Source organism: Eschrichtius robustus, chromosome 4, assembly GCF_028021215.1.
Source record: "Eschrichtius robustus isolate mEscRob2 chromosome 4, mEscRob2.pri, whole genome shotgun sequence".
Taxonomy (NCBI): domain Eukaryota; kingdom Metazoa; phylum Chordata; class Mammalia; order Artiodactyla; family Eschrichtiidae; genus Eschrichtius; species Eschrichtius robustus.
Window position 1 is genome coordinate 17,295,921 of NC_090827.1, and position 19,895 is coordinate 17,315,815.

The 19,895-nt window shown below is 36.2% G+C and overlaps 1 pseudogene; it reads right to left on the reverse strand.

Annotated features, from left to right (window-relative positions):
- Positions 1–1,708: 1,708 nt before the first annotated feature.
- On the reverse strand, positions 1,709–2,142 carry LOC137763600 (brain and acute leukemia cytoplasmic protein pseudogene; annotated as a pseudogene).
- Positions 2,143–19,895: the final 17,753 nt, after the last annotated feature.

Below are 19,895 nucleotides of genomic sequence, written 5' to 3' on the forward strand. Positions count from 1 at the left end.
GTAAATGTTCCCAAACACTAAGATATAAGAGTTGCTCAGCCATCTAATGGTGAAAGAAAAGAAAAGAAAAAAGAGAAGAGAAAAGAAGAAAAGAAAGAAAAAAGAAAAGAAAAAAGAGAAGAGAAGAACAGTAAAGAAAGAAAAGTAAGGCCCCTTTCCCTCTCTGTTATGCTATGTTAATATAGCAATAGTTGTTTGTATGATTTTTGTTTATTGTGAATAAAGCTAATATCAATATTCACATACAAATCTATGTGGAAATATATTTTTACTTCTCTTGGGAAAATTCTTAGGAATGCGATAGTGCTTCATAAGGCAGATACATATTTAATATTTTAAGAAACTGTCCTAAAGTTTTATGAAGAGGTTATTCCACTTCTATATTTTGAAAAGTTGTATATGAGATTTTCAGTTGCTTCACTCACACCCATTCCAGCACTTGGTACTGTCATTACTTATTTTAGCCACTTAAATGAATGGATAGTGATAACTTTTGTTGCTGTTGTTGTTTTGTTATTTCATTTTTTCTGCTAAACATGGAGTTTATTGGTATCATTCAGTACAACTTTAGTCCTTCCTTTCCCAATCCCAGGCATCTTAACAGCCCTTTAAAGATCATGTTACATTACTTTGGAGGAAAATACTTCCACCTTAACACGTCTAAAGAAATGCTAGAAAATTTTATTCCTACTGATTTTTTTTTTAACTACCTCAGCTACTGATCTCTAACACAGTGCATGTGGATCTAATGTCCATGTGAACGCACACCAACTAGTTACTGACTTTCTAAAGCAATACTTTTGCAGATACCAAATGACACAGTCCTGGGCTGTGCAGAGAGGCCAAAGGGAAGCCAACATGTTCCAGATTTTCTCCCTCTTGTGAGCCTGGTCTTTGATTAACAACTGCAAATGGCCTCATTGGAGAGAGAAAACACTCAAGAACACAAGCAAAGGGAAGTGGAAAGCTGGAAAAATGCAATGTCTGCTGGGCCCTGAGGGCTCCGAGATGACCACTACTGTGATATTATGATTCAGAGGCTGACGTGGACCCCGGCCTGGGGGGATGCTGAAGGCAGATGAGAGAGAAATGGGTGTGACTGTATCACAGAGACCACCCTGGGACACATCATGGGTATTGGTGGGGTTAGTTGGTGTAAAATTGGATCTGAATCTGTCTCATCCTGAGCTAGGAAACAAGAATAACAGAGTTTTCCTGTCTCTTGATTCCTCATACATGTGAGTTTAGAGTTGGGTGAAAGCCAACTTTTAAGTGAACACGGTAAGCTTTGTGATGGTGGTATTTCAAAAAGGAAGAATGAAGGAATAAGCTTGCCTGAAACAGTGCGCAGGACCATGGCCGACGGTGACTCTTTCAGCCAGGAACCTACCCCTTCTACTTTTCCGTTTCCTAAACTGGCCCGTGGCTTTTGCTCGCCACTTTTCCAGCAGACCACACTGCAGGAGTTGCAAGAAGCAAACTGAACATACATTTGCAGTTTATTACCGTGTGGGAGTATTGTGCCAATAGATTTACGTGATAAACAGGAGGCTGAGAACATCCCAACAGGCTAAGACAGTCTCCCAAGGCACTCGGCAGCGTTCCCACACAGCAAGGGCCACCCACGTCTTCAAGGTTCTGCGATGTGGTCCAGGATGTGAAGGGCACCAAAGAAGTCCCTCTGCCCTTCAACTGGTTGAACACTCTGCTAGTTGCCGCAGTTCTTTGTGATTCTTCAACTTCTGTCCACCTATCGGATGCTGTCTGTGACATTAATAGTGACTTCTTTTGCAGACGTCCGCTTAGCGTCTCTTTTAGCCTCTGTGGTCCGGAGGCCATTCTGTTTCTGGGTCAGGGGGCCTAAGCTGAGGCCCTGGGGATTTGGGCACTAGGTCCCACAGCTCATCTTCTCTGTGTTGGATATTCCACTTGGTGCTGTCGATCGGGGCACACCGTTGGAGGACACGCCATCTTCCGCACACCTGCCTGCAGGCCGCCCGCCTCGGGGCCGCTGTCTCGGGCGGCGTTGCTGGGCGGCACATCCGAGTCGGTGTAGGTGAGCCATGCGGACTCCGTCCCGCAAGTCCAGCTCTCCTAGTAGCGAGGCTCAATGGCATCTGCCCGGCTCCCACCACAGCCCATTCTCCCACGCTGCTGGCGCGCCCGGCGGCCACTCGGTTCACGGTTCTAGCAGCAGCTCAGCCCGGGCCGGCGAGGAGGTGGCGGCGGCAGCATCGCGTGCCCTGACCCACCCGCCGGCGCCACAGCCACGTGCCCAGCTCCCGCGGCGCCCGCCGCCCCCTCCACCGCCGATAACTCTTTATGATTTACATAAATGACCTTTACGACCTTATGCTAAGTATCTTCTCATGAGCCTACTGGCCAAATATTTTCCTTTGTGAAGTCGGTTCAAATATTTATGTCCATTATCATTGGCTTAATTGTCCTTATTATTGAATTATAAATTATTATTCCTCATACCATACATTTATTCAAATTACATTGTTTTTGGCACTATGGTGAATCACTTTCCAATTACTTGCTGCTGTGTACATCTATCCTCACATTCATATGGCTTGCCTTTCTGTTTTCTTAAGGTGTCTTTCGAAGAGCTATATGTCAATTTTCATGAAGTCAAATTTTTCATTTTTTTCCTTTGTGGTTTATGCCTTTTATGTTCTAAGAAAACAATGGCTAACCCAAATTTTCAAATATTTTTCCTGCTGTTTTATATTTTTAACACTACAATTATGAGGCATTTCAAGTTAACATTTGTGTATTGTGTATGTTAAGGTTTGATGCTTACTTTTTCTGCAGGGATATCCAGTTGTTCCAACACTGTTATAGGTTTTCTTTCACCCACTGAATTGCTTTGGGACCTTCGGCAAATATCAATTGAGCATGTATGTACAGGTTTTTTTCCAGATTCACTATTCTGTTCTATTAACCATTTGATAGATCTATTCTTTCACCAGGGCCATGCTGTCTTGATTACTGTAGCTTCATAGCAAGTCTTAAACTCATGTAATGTATGTCTTCTTTGTTCTTTTTAAAAATTACTTTGGTTCTCCTGAATTGTTTGCATTTTCACATAAATTTTCAAATCAACTTATTAATTTCTACCAAAAAAGCTCTAAGATTTTGATCGAGATTGGATTAATTCTACAGGTCAATTTAAAGAAAATTAACATGTTAACAATGTTAACTCTTCCAATCCATGAACATAGTAAATATCTCTATTTAGGTCTTCTTTACTTTTTATCAAAAATATGCTATAGTTTTCAGTGTATATAGCCTTGCTTATCTTTTGTTAAATTACTTACTAGTTCTTATATATTTTGGCACTATTACAAATGGAAGATTCTTTAATTTTCCAATTATTTTCCTTTGTTATATAAAAATGCAAAAATACAAAAGTTTTTATATATTAACCTTGTACCCTGCCACTTTGCGAAACTAACCTATTATTTTCAGTGGTTGTTTTGTAGAGTCCTTGAGGATTTCCTATGTAAACAATCACGTCTTATGGAAACAGAAATATTTTTTACATATTTCTGGTCAATCATTATGCCTTTTATGCTACTCATTTCATTATATCAATAGCTAGGACCTGCAATATTAAGGTTGAATGGTAACAGGGAGGGCAGACAGCCTTGCTTTATTCCTAATTCTAGGGAGAAAATATCAAATATTCACATTTAAATATGAGGTTAGCTGTAGGTTTCCTATAAATGGTCCTTAGAAGTTTGTGGAAGTTCTCTTTTTGTATGTGGCTAAAAGTTTTAAAAATGACTTGGTGCTGAATTTCGTCAAATATACTTCTGCATATATTGAAATGATCGTATACTTTTCTTCTTTATATTGTGAATATGGCAAATTACACTGATTAAATTTTGAATGTTAAACCAATCTTACATTATTGAGGTAAGTCCAACTTGGCTATGATATACTGGCCTTTATAATGTTACTGGATTTGATTTTGCTAATATTTTGTTGAGGATTTTTGTGTGCAAATTCATAAAAAGATATTGGTCTATAGCATTTATTTCTTCAAATGTATTTGTCTAGTTTTGACATTAGACTAATAGTGACCTCATGAAATGAGTTGGAAATTAATTTCCTCTTCTTCTATTTTCTGAAAGAGTTTGTATAGAATTGGTATTTATTTCCTTAAATGTTAGGGAGAATTCACTATGGGAGCTATGTGGGGCTGGACTATTCTTTGTTGGAACATTTTAAACTACATTTATGCTTTCTAAAATTGGTGTGCAAAGATAAACTACAACCCTGCAGCCTGTGGAACAAAAACCACATCCACAGAAAGATAGACAAGATGAAAAGGCAGAGGGCTATATACCAGATGAAGGAACAAAATAAAACTCCAGAAAAAAACCTAAATGAAGTGGAGATAGGCAACCTTCCAGAAAAAGAATTCAGAATAATGATAGTGAAGATGATCCAGGACCTCGGAATAAGAATGGAGGCAAAGATCGAGAAGATGCAAGAAATGTTTAACGAAGACCTAGGAGAATTAAACAACAAACAAACAGAGATGAACAATACAATAACTGAAATGAAAACTACACTAGAAGGAATCAATAGCAGAATAACTGAGGCAGAAGAACGGATAAGTGACCTGGAAGACAGAATGGTGGAATTCACTGCTGCGGAACAGAATAAAGAAAAAAGAATGAAAAGTAATGAAGACAGCCTAAGAGACCTCTGGGACAACAATAAATGCAACATCATTCGCATTATAGGGGTCCCAGAAGGAGAAGAGAGAAAGGACCCGAGAAAATATTTGAAGAGATTATAGTCGAAAACTTCCCTAACATAGGAAAGAAAATAGCCACCCAGGTCCAGGAAGTGCAGAGAGTCCCATACAGGATAAACCCAAGGAGAAACACGCCGAGACACACAGTAATCAAATTGGCAAAAATTAAAGACAAAGAAAAATTATTGAAAGCAGCAAGGGAAAAACAACAAATAACATACAAGGGAACTCCCATAAGGTTAACAGCTGATTTCTCAGCAGAAACTCTACAAGCCAGAAGGCAGTGACATGATATACTTAATGTGATGAAAGGGAAGAACCTACAACCAAGATTACTCTACCTGGCAAGGATCTCATTTAGATTTGATGAAGAAATCAAAAGCTTTACAGACAAGCAAAAGCTAAGAGAATTCACCAAACCAGCTCTACAACAAATGCTAAAGGAACTTGTCTAATTGGGGGAAAAAAGGGAAGGAAAGGACCTACAAAAACAAACCCAAAACAATTAAGAAAATGGTCATAGGAACATACATATCGATAATTACCTTAAACGTGAATAGATTAAATGCTCCAACCAAAAGACACAGGCTTGCTGAATGGATAGAAAAACAAGACCCATATATGTGCTGTCTACAAGAGACCCACTTCAGACCTAGGGACACATACAGACTGAAAGTGAGGGGATGGAAAAAGATATTCCATGCAAATGGAAATCAAAAGAAAGCTGGAGTAGCTATACTCATATCAGATAAAATAGACTTTAAAATAAAGAATGTTACAAGAGACAAGGAAGGACACTACATAATGATCAGGGGATCAATCCAAGAAGATATAACAATTATAAATATATATGCACCCAACATAGGAGCACCTCAATACATAAGGCAATTGCTAACAGATATAAAAGAGGAAATCGACAGTAACACAATAATAGTGGGGGACTTTAACACCTCACTTACACCAATGGACAAATCATCCAAAAAGAAAATAAATAAGGAAACAGAAGCTTTAAATGACACAATAGACCAGATAGATTTAATTGGTATTTATAGGACATTCCATCCAAAAACAGCAGATTACACTTTCTTCTCCAGTGCGCACGGAACATTCTCCGGGATAGATCACACCTTGGGTCACAAATCAAGCCTCAGTAAATTTAAGAAAACTGAAATCATATCAAGCATCTTTTCTGACCACAACGCTATGAGATTAGAAATGAATTACACGGAAAAAAACGTGAAAAGCACAAACACACGGAGGCTAAACAATACGTTACTAAATAACCAAGAGATCACTGAAGAAACCAAAGAGGAAATCAAAAAATATCTAGAGACAAATGACAATGAAAACACGACGATCCAAAACCTACGGGATGCAGCAAAAGCAGTTCTAAGAGGGACGTTTATAGCTAGCTATACAAGCCTACCTAAAGAAACAAGAAAAGTCTGAAGTAAACAATCTAAACTTACAGCTAAAGGAACTAGAGAAAGAAGAACAAACAAAACCCAAAGTTAGCAGAAGGAAAGAAATCATAAAGATCAGAGCAGAAATAAATGAAATAGAAACAAAGAAAACAATAGCAAAGATCAATAAAACTAAAAGCTGGTTCTTTGAGAAGATAAACAAAATTGAAAAGCCATTAGCCAGACTCATGAAAAAGAGGGAGAGGAGTCAAATCAATAAAATTAGAAATGAAAAAGGAGAAGTTACAACAGACACCACAGAAATACAAAGCATCCTAAGAGACTACTACAAGCAACTCTATGCCAATAAAATGGACAACCTGGAAGAAATGGACAAATTCTTAGAAGGTAAAACCTTCCAAGACTGAACCAGGAAGAAACAGAAAATATGAACAGACCAATCACAAGTAATGAAATTGAAACTGTGATTAAAAATCTTACAACAAACACCCATCCTTCTCAAACCCTTCCAAAAAATTGCAGAGGAAGGAACACTCCCAAACTCATTCTATGAGGCCACCATCACCCTGATACCAAAACCAGACAAAGATACTACAAAAAAAGAAAATTACAGACCAATATCACTGATGAATATAGATGCAAAAATCCTGAGCAAAATACTAGCAAACAGAATCCAACAACACATTAAAAGGATCATACACCACGATCAAGTGGGATTTATCCCAGGGATGCAAGGATTCTACAATATACGCAAATCAATCAATGTGATACACCATATTAACAAATTGAAGAATAAAAACCATATGATCATCTCAATAGATGCAGAAAAAGCTTTCGACAAAATTCAACACCCATTTATGAGAAAAACTCTCCAGAAAGTGGGCATAGAGGGAATCTACCTCAACATAATAAAGGCCATATACAACAAACCCACAGCAAACGCCATTCTCAACGGTGAAAAACTGAGAGCATTTCCTCTACGATCAGGAACGAGACAAGGATGTCCACTCTCACCACTAATATTCAACATAGTTTTGGAAGTCCCAGCCACGGCAATCAGAGAAGAAAAAGAAATAAAAGGAATCCAAATTGGAAAAGAAGAAGTAAAACTGTCACTGTTTGCAGATGACATGATACTATACATAGAGAATCCTAAAAATGCTACCAGAAAACTACTAGAGCTAATCAATGAAGTTGGTAAAGTTGCAGGATACAATATTAATGCACAGGAATCTCCTGCATTCCTATACACTAATGATGAAAAATCTGAAAGAGAAATTATGGAAACACTCCCATTTACCATTGCAACAAAAAGAATAAAATATCTAGGGATAAACCTACCTAGGGAGACAAAAGACCTGTATGCAGAAAACTATAAGACACTGATGAAAGAAATTAAAGATGATACCAACAGATGGAGAGATATACCATGTTCTTGGATTGGAAGAATCAGTATTGTGAAAATGACTATACTACCCAAAGCAATCTACAGATTCAATGTAATCCCTATCAAATTACCAATGGCATTTTTTACGGAACTAGAACAAATCATCTTAAAATTTGTATGGAGACACAAAAGACCCCGAATAGCCAAAGCAGTCTTGAGGGAAAAAAACACAGCTGGAGGAATCAGACTCCCTGACTTCAGACTATACTACAAAGCTACAGTAATCAAGACAATATGGTACTGCCACAAAAACAGAAACATAGATCAATGGAACAAGATAGAAAGCCCAGAGATAAACCCACGCACCTATGGTCAAATAATCTATGACAAAGCAGGCAAAGATATACAATGGAGAAAAGACAGTCTCTTCAATAAGTGGTGCTGGGAAAACTGGACAGCTGCATGTAAAAGAATGAAATTAGAATACTCCCTAGCACCATACACAAAAATAAACTCAAAATGGATTCGAGACCTAAATGTAAGACCGGACACTATAAAACTCTTAGAGGAAAACATAGGAAGAACACTCTTTGACATAAATCACAGCAAGATCTTTTTTGATCCACCTCCTAGAGTAATGGAAATATAAACAAATGGGACCTAATGAAACTTCAAAGCTTTTGCACAGCAAAGGAAACCACAAACAAGACGAAAAGACAACCCTCAGAATGGGAGAAAATATTTGCAAATGAATCAACGGACAAAGGATTAATCTCCAAAATATATAAATAGCTCATTCAACTCAATATTAAAGAAACAAACAACCCAATCCAAAAATGGGCAGAAGACCTAAATAGACATTTCTCCAAAGAAGACATACAGATGGCCAAGAAGCACATGAAAAGCTGCTCAACATCACTAATTATTAGAGAAATGCAAATCAAAACTACAATGAGGTATCACCTCACACCAGTTAGAATGGGCATCATCAGAAAATCTACAAACAGCAAATGCTGGAGAGGATGTGGAGAAAAGGGAACCCTCTTGCACTGTTGGTGGGTATGTAAATTGATACAGCCACTATGGAGAACAATATGGAGGTTCCTTAAAAAACTAAAAATATAATTACCATATGATCCAGCAATCCCACTACTGGGCACATACCCAGAGAAAACCGTAATTCAAAAAGACACATGCACCCCAATGTTCATTGCAGCACTATTTACAATAGCCAGGTCATGGAAGCAACCTAAATGCCCATCGACAGATGAATGGATAAAGAAGTTGTGGTACTTATATACAATGGAACATTACTCAGCCATAAAAAGGAACGAAATTGAGTCATTTGTTGAGATGTGGATGGATCTAGAGACTGTCATACAGAGTGAAGTAAGTCAGAAAGAGAAAAACAAATATCATATATTAACGCATGTATGTGGAACCTAGAAAAATGGTACAGATGAACCGGTTTTGCAAGGCAGAATTTGAGATGCAGATGTAGAGAACAAACGTATGGACATCAAGGGGGGAAAACCGCGGTGGGGTGGGGATGGTGGTGTGCTGAATTGGGCGATTGGGATTGACATGTATACACTGATGTGTATAAAATTGATGACTGATTTAATAAATAAATAAATAAATAAATAAAAAATAAAAGAAAAAAATAAAAATAAATTTAAAAAAATTAAAAAAAATAAAATTGGTGTGCTTACAATGATCTCTCATGTTAATGGATTTTTTTAAATCAAAGAACAATTTTAATTATGGACAACTTTCTCTTTAATTATGAGACACTTGCTGTGGGAAATTTGCCTTTTTTCTTCCAAGAACATAAAGTACTCTTGAGGGCAGGGACAATGATGTATTTGTATTGTTCTCTAGTGCTTAACATAGTGTTCCATGCAAAAGTGTTTAGTAAATGTTTATTTAAATGAATGAAACATGAATTAATGAAAAGGTTAGTGATAAGACCATGTTTTAATCCATTTATCCTCCCTCAGTTATAGGTTTCTCACTCATAACATGAATGAGTCCATATGGATATTATTTAAGTTCCAGTCAGTTTTGAAATCTCTTGAAATATACTTATGTCTTGCTAGTTTGAATATAAGAAAAGGAGAATTCAACTGCAATGACTTTTTCATTCACACCCCCAAGACTTCCATGCACACAGATTTCAGTCTTTCTCTCCCTTTTTATTCTCTCCAGGTTAAGTTTTAGTATTGATATCTGCAAGTGTGCCTCTAAGACATTCTGAATCTGTGGTAATTTTCTATTCTGCATTTTAATCATAAAATTTAGAGATAAAAGGGACTAAGAGAAGATCTAATCAAACCTCATCACTGAGCAAAACAATTAATTGAGTCTCAGAGAAAATAAGTGTTTTTCTACCTCTGTAAGTGACCTCTTGCTAAATGCAAAAGGCTTTGAGTAACAAAATAGAAAGGTTACTAAAGGTGACAGTAGAACTAAGGTATTTGAAGTTTCTCTCTTCCTCCCTCATGCTCACTTATCTCTCAGAACAGAAATATTAAGACCAAAAGAGATTTATAAAATAACTGTGTGTGGGAGCCTTGAGGATATACGTATGTCAATCGATGTAAAAACTTTGAAATCAGGTATAGTTTCTCCCACCCCAACACCGTAATTCTTCTACAGTGTAAGATCAAACAGTATTTTCTAATTGTTTCTTCTTCAGAATATTGTTTATCTCAATGCCGATCTAAGGGGTTTCAAAGACCCCATAGTTCTTACAGCTAGCTCCCACAGTGAAGTTGTAATTATATAGTGTTGTGATTTTACACATGTGTGTATGTATACACCCACACATATAAGTGCAATTCTTACTCTATGTAAAAACTGTTTCATTTCCCTAGCACAATCAATCAACTTCCTTCCTTGAGCCACAGATTTTTACAAATACATCTATTTATAAATAGATAAATACATCTATTTATCTTTGTTTCTCTCATTTCTATAAGAGAAGGCAAATAGATAAGTACACTTAGTTAAAACTAACCTGAGTCCCTGCCCTATACCCTTTAACATTAAATCATTTTCTAAACTACACTGATTTTACTTAAATCCCTCCATGATTAATTGAATAAGCTTTTTTAGGGTTTACCTCATAAACTAGAAAAAGGATCTATTTCTGTGGTCCAGTAACTATGCTGTTAATGAAACTAGGTCTTGAGTTTCCACAAATAGGTAGGAATAACTGGCTAGGCAGCTGTTTCCTATAAAATGGAGAAGCACAACAGAGGTACACTGATAATACTGGTGGCAGATAATTAAATCGTTCAATTTGTGTCCATTTAGAATGTTGCCTATCTTTAATATCATCTGACAATGCTTTTTGTTGTGTCACGTGCTAACTGAGAGTGCTTGGTGAAAAATAAAAGCTGACAAAACATCTTTTTAGTTTAATAGAGGTATTATGTGTAAGAGAAATAAAAAAAGGGTAGAGGAAAATGAGAGAAAGGATGCATTTGGTTTTTCATTTTACATATATTTTGTATATAATCCTAATATTTCTGATTTTTACTCTAGGAAGGAAATAAAAACAGAATAGGACTAGCCTTTGGTTTTTGTGGTTGAGGTATTTTTCTTAATCTTCCAATTTAAAAAGTTATTGTATGATGTTCACAGGACTTACACTGTTTCTAGGAAATGTTCTAGGAGTATGCATTTTCTTTTTGTCCTGTCTGTGTCAAATTACAGCTAAAAGAGAGAAGAGACAGAAGAGATGAATTTTGAAGAATAGAAATAAGAGATTCAAATAGATAAATTACTCCAGACTCATATTAATATCATAAAATTAAAAATTATTTGCACACTTTGAAATAGTTAACCATCCTTTATTATTTGAACTCAATTTTCCTTGGGTTTAAACTGGGCTCTTATTAATAAAATAGGTCCCTTGGGAAGTTACGTTAATGCTTTAAGTCAGTAGTATATTAATAGTAAGTATATTATGGTAATGTTCCACATTGATAGAGAGGCACCAACTTGCCTACAGGCATGCAGATGGTGAGTGGAGCCCAGCTTTGTCTCAGGCAGTCTTGCTCTGAGTCTGTGTTCCTCACCATAACATTATGCTGCCTCTCATATCGCAGAAATATTTAACATTACAACTCTGGTTACACTGACATTAATTCCTTTCACAGGACTTATCTTGGGTTCTGTATGTGTTTATGGTTCTAAAATTGTCATTTCTGTGTTTTAATATATACCTTTGGGAACTCTGAAGAAAGAAAAAATAAGCAATTCAGATGTTCAGCCATCTTGTTGCTCCCTAATCATCTATAGTAGGAGAGAGGGATGTTGCTAAACATTAAATATAATCAATTGATTCCATCTTATTAATTACCAAATTTATAATTGCAGCTTAAAAATAACATTCAATATATATTTTCCATATTGAGTAAATTTATCCTCTATTTAGAAAATTACCCGAGTGAAATATGTGTACAAAATTCTGAGTCAGAATTAATACAGTTCTATGAACATGGAGCCTTGGTGATAGTAGTTCATTAGGAAAATAATGCAATTATTTTTAGTAGCATTAAGAAGGATTTTAAAAATTATATGTATATTCCTGTGAAAAATATCTCCTGGAACTTTAATTATGAAAGTAGACAAATTCTATTTTAATATAATTTAGAAATATAGCCCCTTGAAAAATATATCCACTGATGTTCCATGGCAGAAAAAAATTAACGCATAAATCAATATTGAAACAAGACAGAGAATACTATTCCCTAAAGAAATAACATATGTTTGAAATCTTTCTGTAAGTGAATATATGTTTGAGAATATATATGTTTGAAATCTTTCTGTAAGTGATTAAATTGCCTCTTTGGAATTTTTATTGAAAAATAATAAAAAAATAAAATAGTTAAGGAATGGCTTAAAAGGATAAATAATATTGTATGGAAAGTTATTCATAAACAACTTGCTTTTTATGATTCCTTTATTCATAGCTTCTATATTTCTTTTATACATGAGATAATGTGTGTAAAAAGGTGTCATACCTAGTTGGGACTCAACTGAATTAGCTTTTGCAGTTGATTGTTTCATCATTTTTAGAGCCCTCTACTGTTTTTATTTAAAATAACAAGTTTTTTAAACCCCTGCTTATTTTGTCTCCTGTAAGGCAGTTCATTCAAAGGTGCTCATTGATTGGGCTATTCTGGTTGTTAAAGTTGCAGAGAGATCTTACAATTTCACTATGAAAACAGTATATTCTTCTCCAATACATCAAAGTATTTATTTTTCTAACAATTTCTAAAAGCACCCATGAAAAACAGCTATCTAAATTATTTTGAGAAGTTATACACTGCTGTTAAAACATAGTTCTTATTACAATAACTTTGATATTACATTACAACTCTGACATTATTCTGCTGTTCTATATAATTTTTAAATGTTTTTGAAAAAAAATTTCAAATCCTAGGTCAAAATCATTGACCCCGGAAATAAATTTACAGGAAGTGAGTTTGAATATAGCTAAATTTCAACCAGACATGCTATAGAAATAAGATAATTAGGTTCTGCCTTCTTCCTATCCACTTCAGCAATTGTGAAAGCATGGTCCTTACTTTTAGTTATGATTTATCCACTTGACAATATGCATTATTGTAATTCACTAAGTCATTACTCATTTTCATTTGTTTATTAGCACAATGCCTGCTACTTAAGAACAGGAGAGATTCCTGAGATTGGTAGGGCTTCTTTCCCACCTACTTTCTTGCTTTCTTCTTAAGACTTTTTATGTTAAATTGTGAGCTGGCAACTGCATGTTTGAGCATGAATTCCTTGGTTTACAGTGAAATAGCACATCCCTTGGGATAATATCGCTTTGAAAAGGAGATGACAGGAGTCCTGTTGATTTGGCTTTGATGCAAATTACAGCCCCTGTATCCTTCAGTTCATGACATACTTGTGAATTGCCTGCCCACATTTTCTCAGGAGAGAAAAGAAAACTTACTTGGACTCTAAAGGAAAAATAAAAATAAAAATACTAAGTTTAGTAAATGCTATTTTTCCCCAATTGGAGCATGTATGTGTTCTTAGTAAAACTGCACTCTATATACATTGCCAGAAAACATTCTTTTCTGCTGCTCCAGTAAATTCTTTAAAGTCTAAGACTGTTAATTCTGGATTCCATGACAATGACTGAGGAAAATGTAAAAAAAAAAGCGTAAGAAAAAGCAAGAATTTAGTTTTCCGGCTTTTACCTGGGAATAGGGAATAACTACTGATTCTGCACATCTTTGTGGGATTTAACACATAGTACCTAGAAGAGTAACTGGGAGATATTTTAGGTGATTAGTAGAATGAGTGACAAAGACCTTCAAGGAATCCCACATCCATCCCAACCATCTTTCCCTTTTATTTCTCCACTGTAGAGAATAAAGACACTAACTAGTCACCTTTCCAACCTCTACAGATCTAGTCATGTGATAACTTTCTGGTAAGTGAAGCATAAGCAAAATCTGCTCAATGGTTTCTAGGAAGCTTTTTATTTCCTGATAAAAGAGATGGACATCACTGCTTCTCCCCTCCCTTGATGCTTTGAATGGCATGTAATATTTGCAACTGCAGGAGCCATTTTATGAACATGAGAGAAAGGTAAGGAGAGCCAGACAGGACTTGTCTTCATATGTGTGGTAGACAAAAGATGTACCACACATAACTCCCTTTAAGGAAGAAATGGCTGCTAGGTGTAGAGAGTGGGACCAGCAGACAGCATCCAAACATCAGCTCTTCAGGGTCTAACTCAGCTGCTGAGAGCTACTAAGCTGAGGTCACACTCTTCCAGTGACAGAGTGAGATAGAGCTTATACCCTGAGACAGACCCGGCTGTTTCAGGCCAACACAAGACCCTCTGCTACGCAATGTTCACTCTAGAGCTCCCTGCCAGAATGGCTGAGGTTTTGTCGGGTATGCATTTCAGTTTTTATCTGTCCAATCCTGCTTGCTCCCACTTCTCCTCATAGGTGTTGATCCCTACTTAGCATTTTATAACCCAAACTGCATCTCAGACTCTGTTCCAGAGAACCCAACCTGCAATCATGGAAACAATAATGAGTCATCCACTTTCAGACATTTTTCATGTGAGAAAACAATTTACTCAAATCACAGTCACTTGCAAAGTTCACAGTTACCTGCTGCCAAACCATTCCTCACTGTTACAGGCAGACAATTCCAGAATTTATTTTCTTAAGTGTTTTTCTTTAATTCTCACAAGGAGTAGTAGTATTTATAAAATCCCATAAATTATAACTAGGAGGAACATCAAATATCATTTGCTCCAAAGTCCTTATTTTATTAATAAGAAATCTGAGGCCCAGGAATATGGATTAAAATTGCAGTAGATCCCAGTCAAGAGGCCAAGAAAGGGGCCATATCAAATAATTTATTTAATGATTTTTAAAAATTTCTAGTATACTGCAGCTCCTTCATCACTTCCCAACATTTTACACTGTGATCTAGAGGAACTGTTCTCAAGTGTGGTCTCTAAACTAGCAGGATCGGCATCACCTGGAAACTTGTTAGAAATTAAAGGCAAATTTGGGGGTCCTACCATGAATATAGTGAACCAGAAATTCTAACAGGGAGGAAGTGAAACTTAGCAATCTGTGCTTTAATAAGACTTTATTGGAAAAAGAGGGGATTGAACCAAGTCAAGATTTTTAACATAGACTTGTATTTGTATCAGTAAGGGTTTTCCAGAGAAACAAAACCAATAAGTGGTGTGTGTGTGTGTGTGTGTGTGTGTGTGTGTGTGTGTGTGTGTGTGGAGGGAGGGGGAAAGAGAGAGAGAGACAGAGAGGAATTTATTTTAAGGAATTGGTTCATGTGATTGTGAAGGCCAGCAAATCTAAAATCCGCAGAGCATGCTGGCAGGCTGGAGACCCAGGGAAGAGCTGATATTCCAGCTCAAGACCAAAAGCAGTCAGGAGGCAAAACTCTTCCTCAGAGTCCTCAGTCTGAATTAAGTTTTTAAATTTAATTTAGTTGATTTACAATGTTGTGTTACTTCCTGCTGTACAGCAAAGTGAATCAGTTATACATATACATATATCTACTCTTCAAGATTCTTTTCCCATGTAAGGACCTACTGTATAGCACAAGGAACTCTACTCAGTCTGTTTTCTTTTAAGGCCTTCGATTGATTGGATAAGGCTCACCCACATTATTAAGAGTAAGCTACTGATTCAACTGTTAATCTCATCTTAAAAATACTTCACAGCAATATCCAAACTGGTGTTTGACCAAATATCTGGTTACTGAGGTCTCATCAAATGGACATAAAATTAACCACCACAGGACCCTTTGTTTGAATGAATGAAACATTATATAGAAATCCATACGTAAAAATCAATAAAAGCTCAACAATTGAAGCAGGATGAATTCCTGGAATTTTTTACAGACAACACCTCCCACTTCAAAACCACCAATTTCCATCACTAAGAGGCCTCAAAAAGTCTGCAAAGATTTATTGATGCACCATTTTAAAACCACGTAACTGTCTAAATAATGGGGCAACTTCCAGCCCTCAGACACCAATTGATGTAAGAAGGTATTGCTAGGCAAGGTCCTGAAGGCCTTTCCTATACTCTAAATTTTTAGAAATGTGTAATTTATTTGTCACTTGTCTAAATGTACAGCAAATCCCTGCTTATCAAATGCTTCCCTCATCTAGGAGCATGTTATTAAATACAGCAATTTATTAAATATAGCAGTTAACTACCTACTTTTGTAGGGTTCTCAACTAGGTTTTGCTTTGACAAATGTTTAGAAAACTCACTTCAAAAAAGAATAGGAAAGGCAAATTTTCACTCAACCCTTGTATAAATCTTTACCAATTTCAAATAGATGGGGTAATAATCAGTGAAATTTAAATACAATAATATGGCATTTCTTAACAGTATGGAAATCGCTGAAGTTATAGACCTTTAAATTAAATCAAGCACTCTAGATACAGGAATCAGTCACTGTGGGGTTAAATAGCAATGGTTTCTGAAATGAAACCCTCTGGTACGAGAATTTTAAAGTCATTCTGTTTTGTCTAAACCTATATTCAAAAGCAGCACCAAAATATCTGAGAGTGTTCATATGAAAAAGAAAATTATTTTGCCCAGTCATGAGCTCTTAAATGCTTCTTACATGAGAATTCAAGGCACTGTAGAGATTAATCAAAAATCAAAAAATAGGTTTGATTGTATTCTTTTGAAACATTTTTAATGAAGCAGTAATTGCTCTGTGTATAGATGACTTTTTTTAAATTCAAAAGTAGTTTGAAGCTTATTAGATAATGAAGCTAAAATAATTTTGCCACATTCTTTCCTATATTTCCCATAATTAAGATAAGATAATCTGGATTCTTTAAAAGCGATATTTAGATTAACATTTTACATTATCTCTAATGACAACAACACATGGTAGGCGTTCTTTCCTTTTTTATTACAGGTGAAGGAACAGAAATTCAAAGAACCCATATGATGTTAAAGTCAAACAACTAGTTAGTAGAGAAGGCTGAATTTGAAATCAAGTTTACTAAGAGAGCTTCTGGACCAAGTTCTCTCAAATGCTAGTAATAGGACTGTACAAGTCAATTTCTCATAGCTGGGCAAGAAAGGAGACCTGGAAAGAAGAGATGAACGCTTAAAAAGAGATGAAAGGGATTAGATCAAGATGACAAACTGAACATATTTGTCTACCTCACATTCACCTCATATTTCCTTGGAATAAAAAAAAGAAAATAAAAATTTAAAGAATGAGATTATAGGGGCTCCATTTTCAAGATAACAAGGTGAAGAGTCCTGCAGACCCACTCCTCAGTGAAATAAGCAAAGCTAAAGAAAACTATAAAACCATATAAAACTAGACTGGTGGTCCAGTGGGTAAGACTCTGCAGTGGTCCCAATGCAGGGGGCCTGGGTTTGAACCCCGGTTGAGGAATTATATCCTCGTATGCTGCAACGAAGATCCCACGTGCCGCGACTAACACCTGGCACAGCCTAAATAAATAAATAAATAAACAAAAATAAATCAAAAAAAAAAAAAAAGAATGAAGTGAGTTTTTACTTTTCTCAGTAAGAACAATGAGAGACTGTGGCATTTGAGTCATGATTCACTGCTTCTCTCCACCCACCAAACTCAGTTTGATGAAAGCTCCACTACAGGTAGGTGTGGCTAAGAGGATGGGGTTCCCTTTTCCCTCAGCTCCCAATCAAGTTTCACCATATTTCACCAGAAGGTATAAGCCATCAGTATTTCTCATCCACTTCAACTGCAAGTTGAAATGGCTAATTCCTGGTGAGGGCCAGCTATAGTTGAGGGGCTCCTTTTCCACTCAGTTCCTATTCATAGCACAGAGGCTCTACCCTCAGCAAGCTGAGAATACTGAAGCCCCTATGGCACTAAGCCCAGCTCCTTCTTAGAGCAGAGCTCCATTCTGGAAGAGGCAAGCCAAGAAAACCAGAGGTTACTGCCTCACGCAGAACCCAGAGTAGTGGCTCAGAGATTTCCCAGGGGAAGGGGCAGTCCATAAGGAAGAGAGCTCTGAAACTTTATCTAAAGGAGTTACTTAGATTCTTCATTTGAACTAGAGATCAAGCTGAAGGGTGCTCTCAAAAATAATAACTTTCCTTAATTAAGAGTAACATGCTAAACCATTGGCCACCTCATTTTCCAGAAAGAACCATGGATAGAAACAGTTGAAAAGAGCCCTCCCAGGAACAGCAAAAAACCTTAAAGATTGTCTTAAAAACTATCACTGTCCAAATTAACTGGACCAGACTGCTGAGCAATTTATGCTCTAGGGTGATGCTGAAAATAATAGAGAAATCAGCCAGTAATTAATAAAGCCTAATGAGCAGGGTGTAATACCAAAGGAAGAAGATGGCTTATGAGAGAGATCAGAGAAAGACAATCAAAGAGAGCCCTGGTAAAACCACTGTTATCCTAGGCATGGGCCACATGCCCAAAGCTATGTCCTCAGAGGACTGACACCAAAGGCTTAATGGTGCAAGGGAAATAGACTTTACCAAGTAGCCTAGTCAAGTCACAAAACAAATAAGGATACAAACAACCACCAAAACATCCCCAGAGAGTAGGGAGGAAAATCATCACCCAGAGTTGCTACAATATATAACGTAAAATGGCTAGTATTTAATAAAAAACAATATGAGACATGCCACACATGATTCAGACACAGGAAAAAAGTAGGCCACAGAAATTGCCTGTGAGAGGAATCAGATATCAGATTCAACAGACACCACCAAAAACGATTAGAACTGGTTAGAATTAGATAAAGGAATTCAGTAAAGTTGCAGGATACAAAATTAATACATAGAAATCTGTTGTGTTTCTATATACCAACAAAGAACTATCAGAAAGAGAAATTAAGAAAACAAGCCCATTTACAATTACATCAAAAAGACTAAAATACCTAGGAATAAATCTAAGGAGGTAAAAGACCTATACTCTGAAAACTATAAAACACTGATGAAAGGAACTGAAGAAAATACAAATGGAAAAATATACTGTGCTCATGGAGTGAAAAAACTAACATTGTTGAAATGACTATACTCCCGAAAAAACTAACATTGTTGAAATGACCAAGGCAATCTACAGATTCAGTGCAATCCCTATCAAACTATAAATGGCATTTTTCACTGAACTAGAATAATTCTAAAATTTGTATGGAAACAAACTATCCCAAGTAGCCAAAACAATCTTGAGAAAGAAGAAAAAGCTGCAGGTATCATATTCCCTTATTTCAAACTGTACAACAAAGCTATTAGTAATCAAAACATTATGATACTGGCAAAAAACAGACACACAGATCAATGGAACAGAATGGTGAGCCCAGAAAGAAACCCACACATTTAGAGTCAGTTGATCTGTGACAAAGGAGGCAAGAATATACAGAGGGGAAAGAAAGTCTCTTCAAATGGTGTTAGAAAAACTGGATAAAAATATGCAAAAGAATCAAACTGAACTACTTTCTCACATTATATACAAATATATACTCAAAATGTATTAAAGACTTAAAGGTAAGACCTGAAACCATGAAACTCCTACAGGAAAACGTAGGCAGTATGCTCTTTAACTTCAGTCTCAGCAATATTGTTTTGCCTATGTCTCCTAAAGGAAGGAAAACAAAATAAAAAAATAAACAAATAGGGCTATATAAAACTAAAAAGCTTTTTCACAGCAAAGAAAACTATCAACAAAACAAAAAGGCATTCTACTGAATGACAAAAGATATTTGCAAGCAATATATCTGATAAGGGAA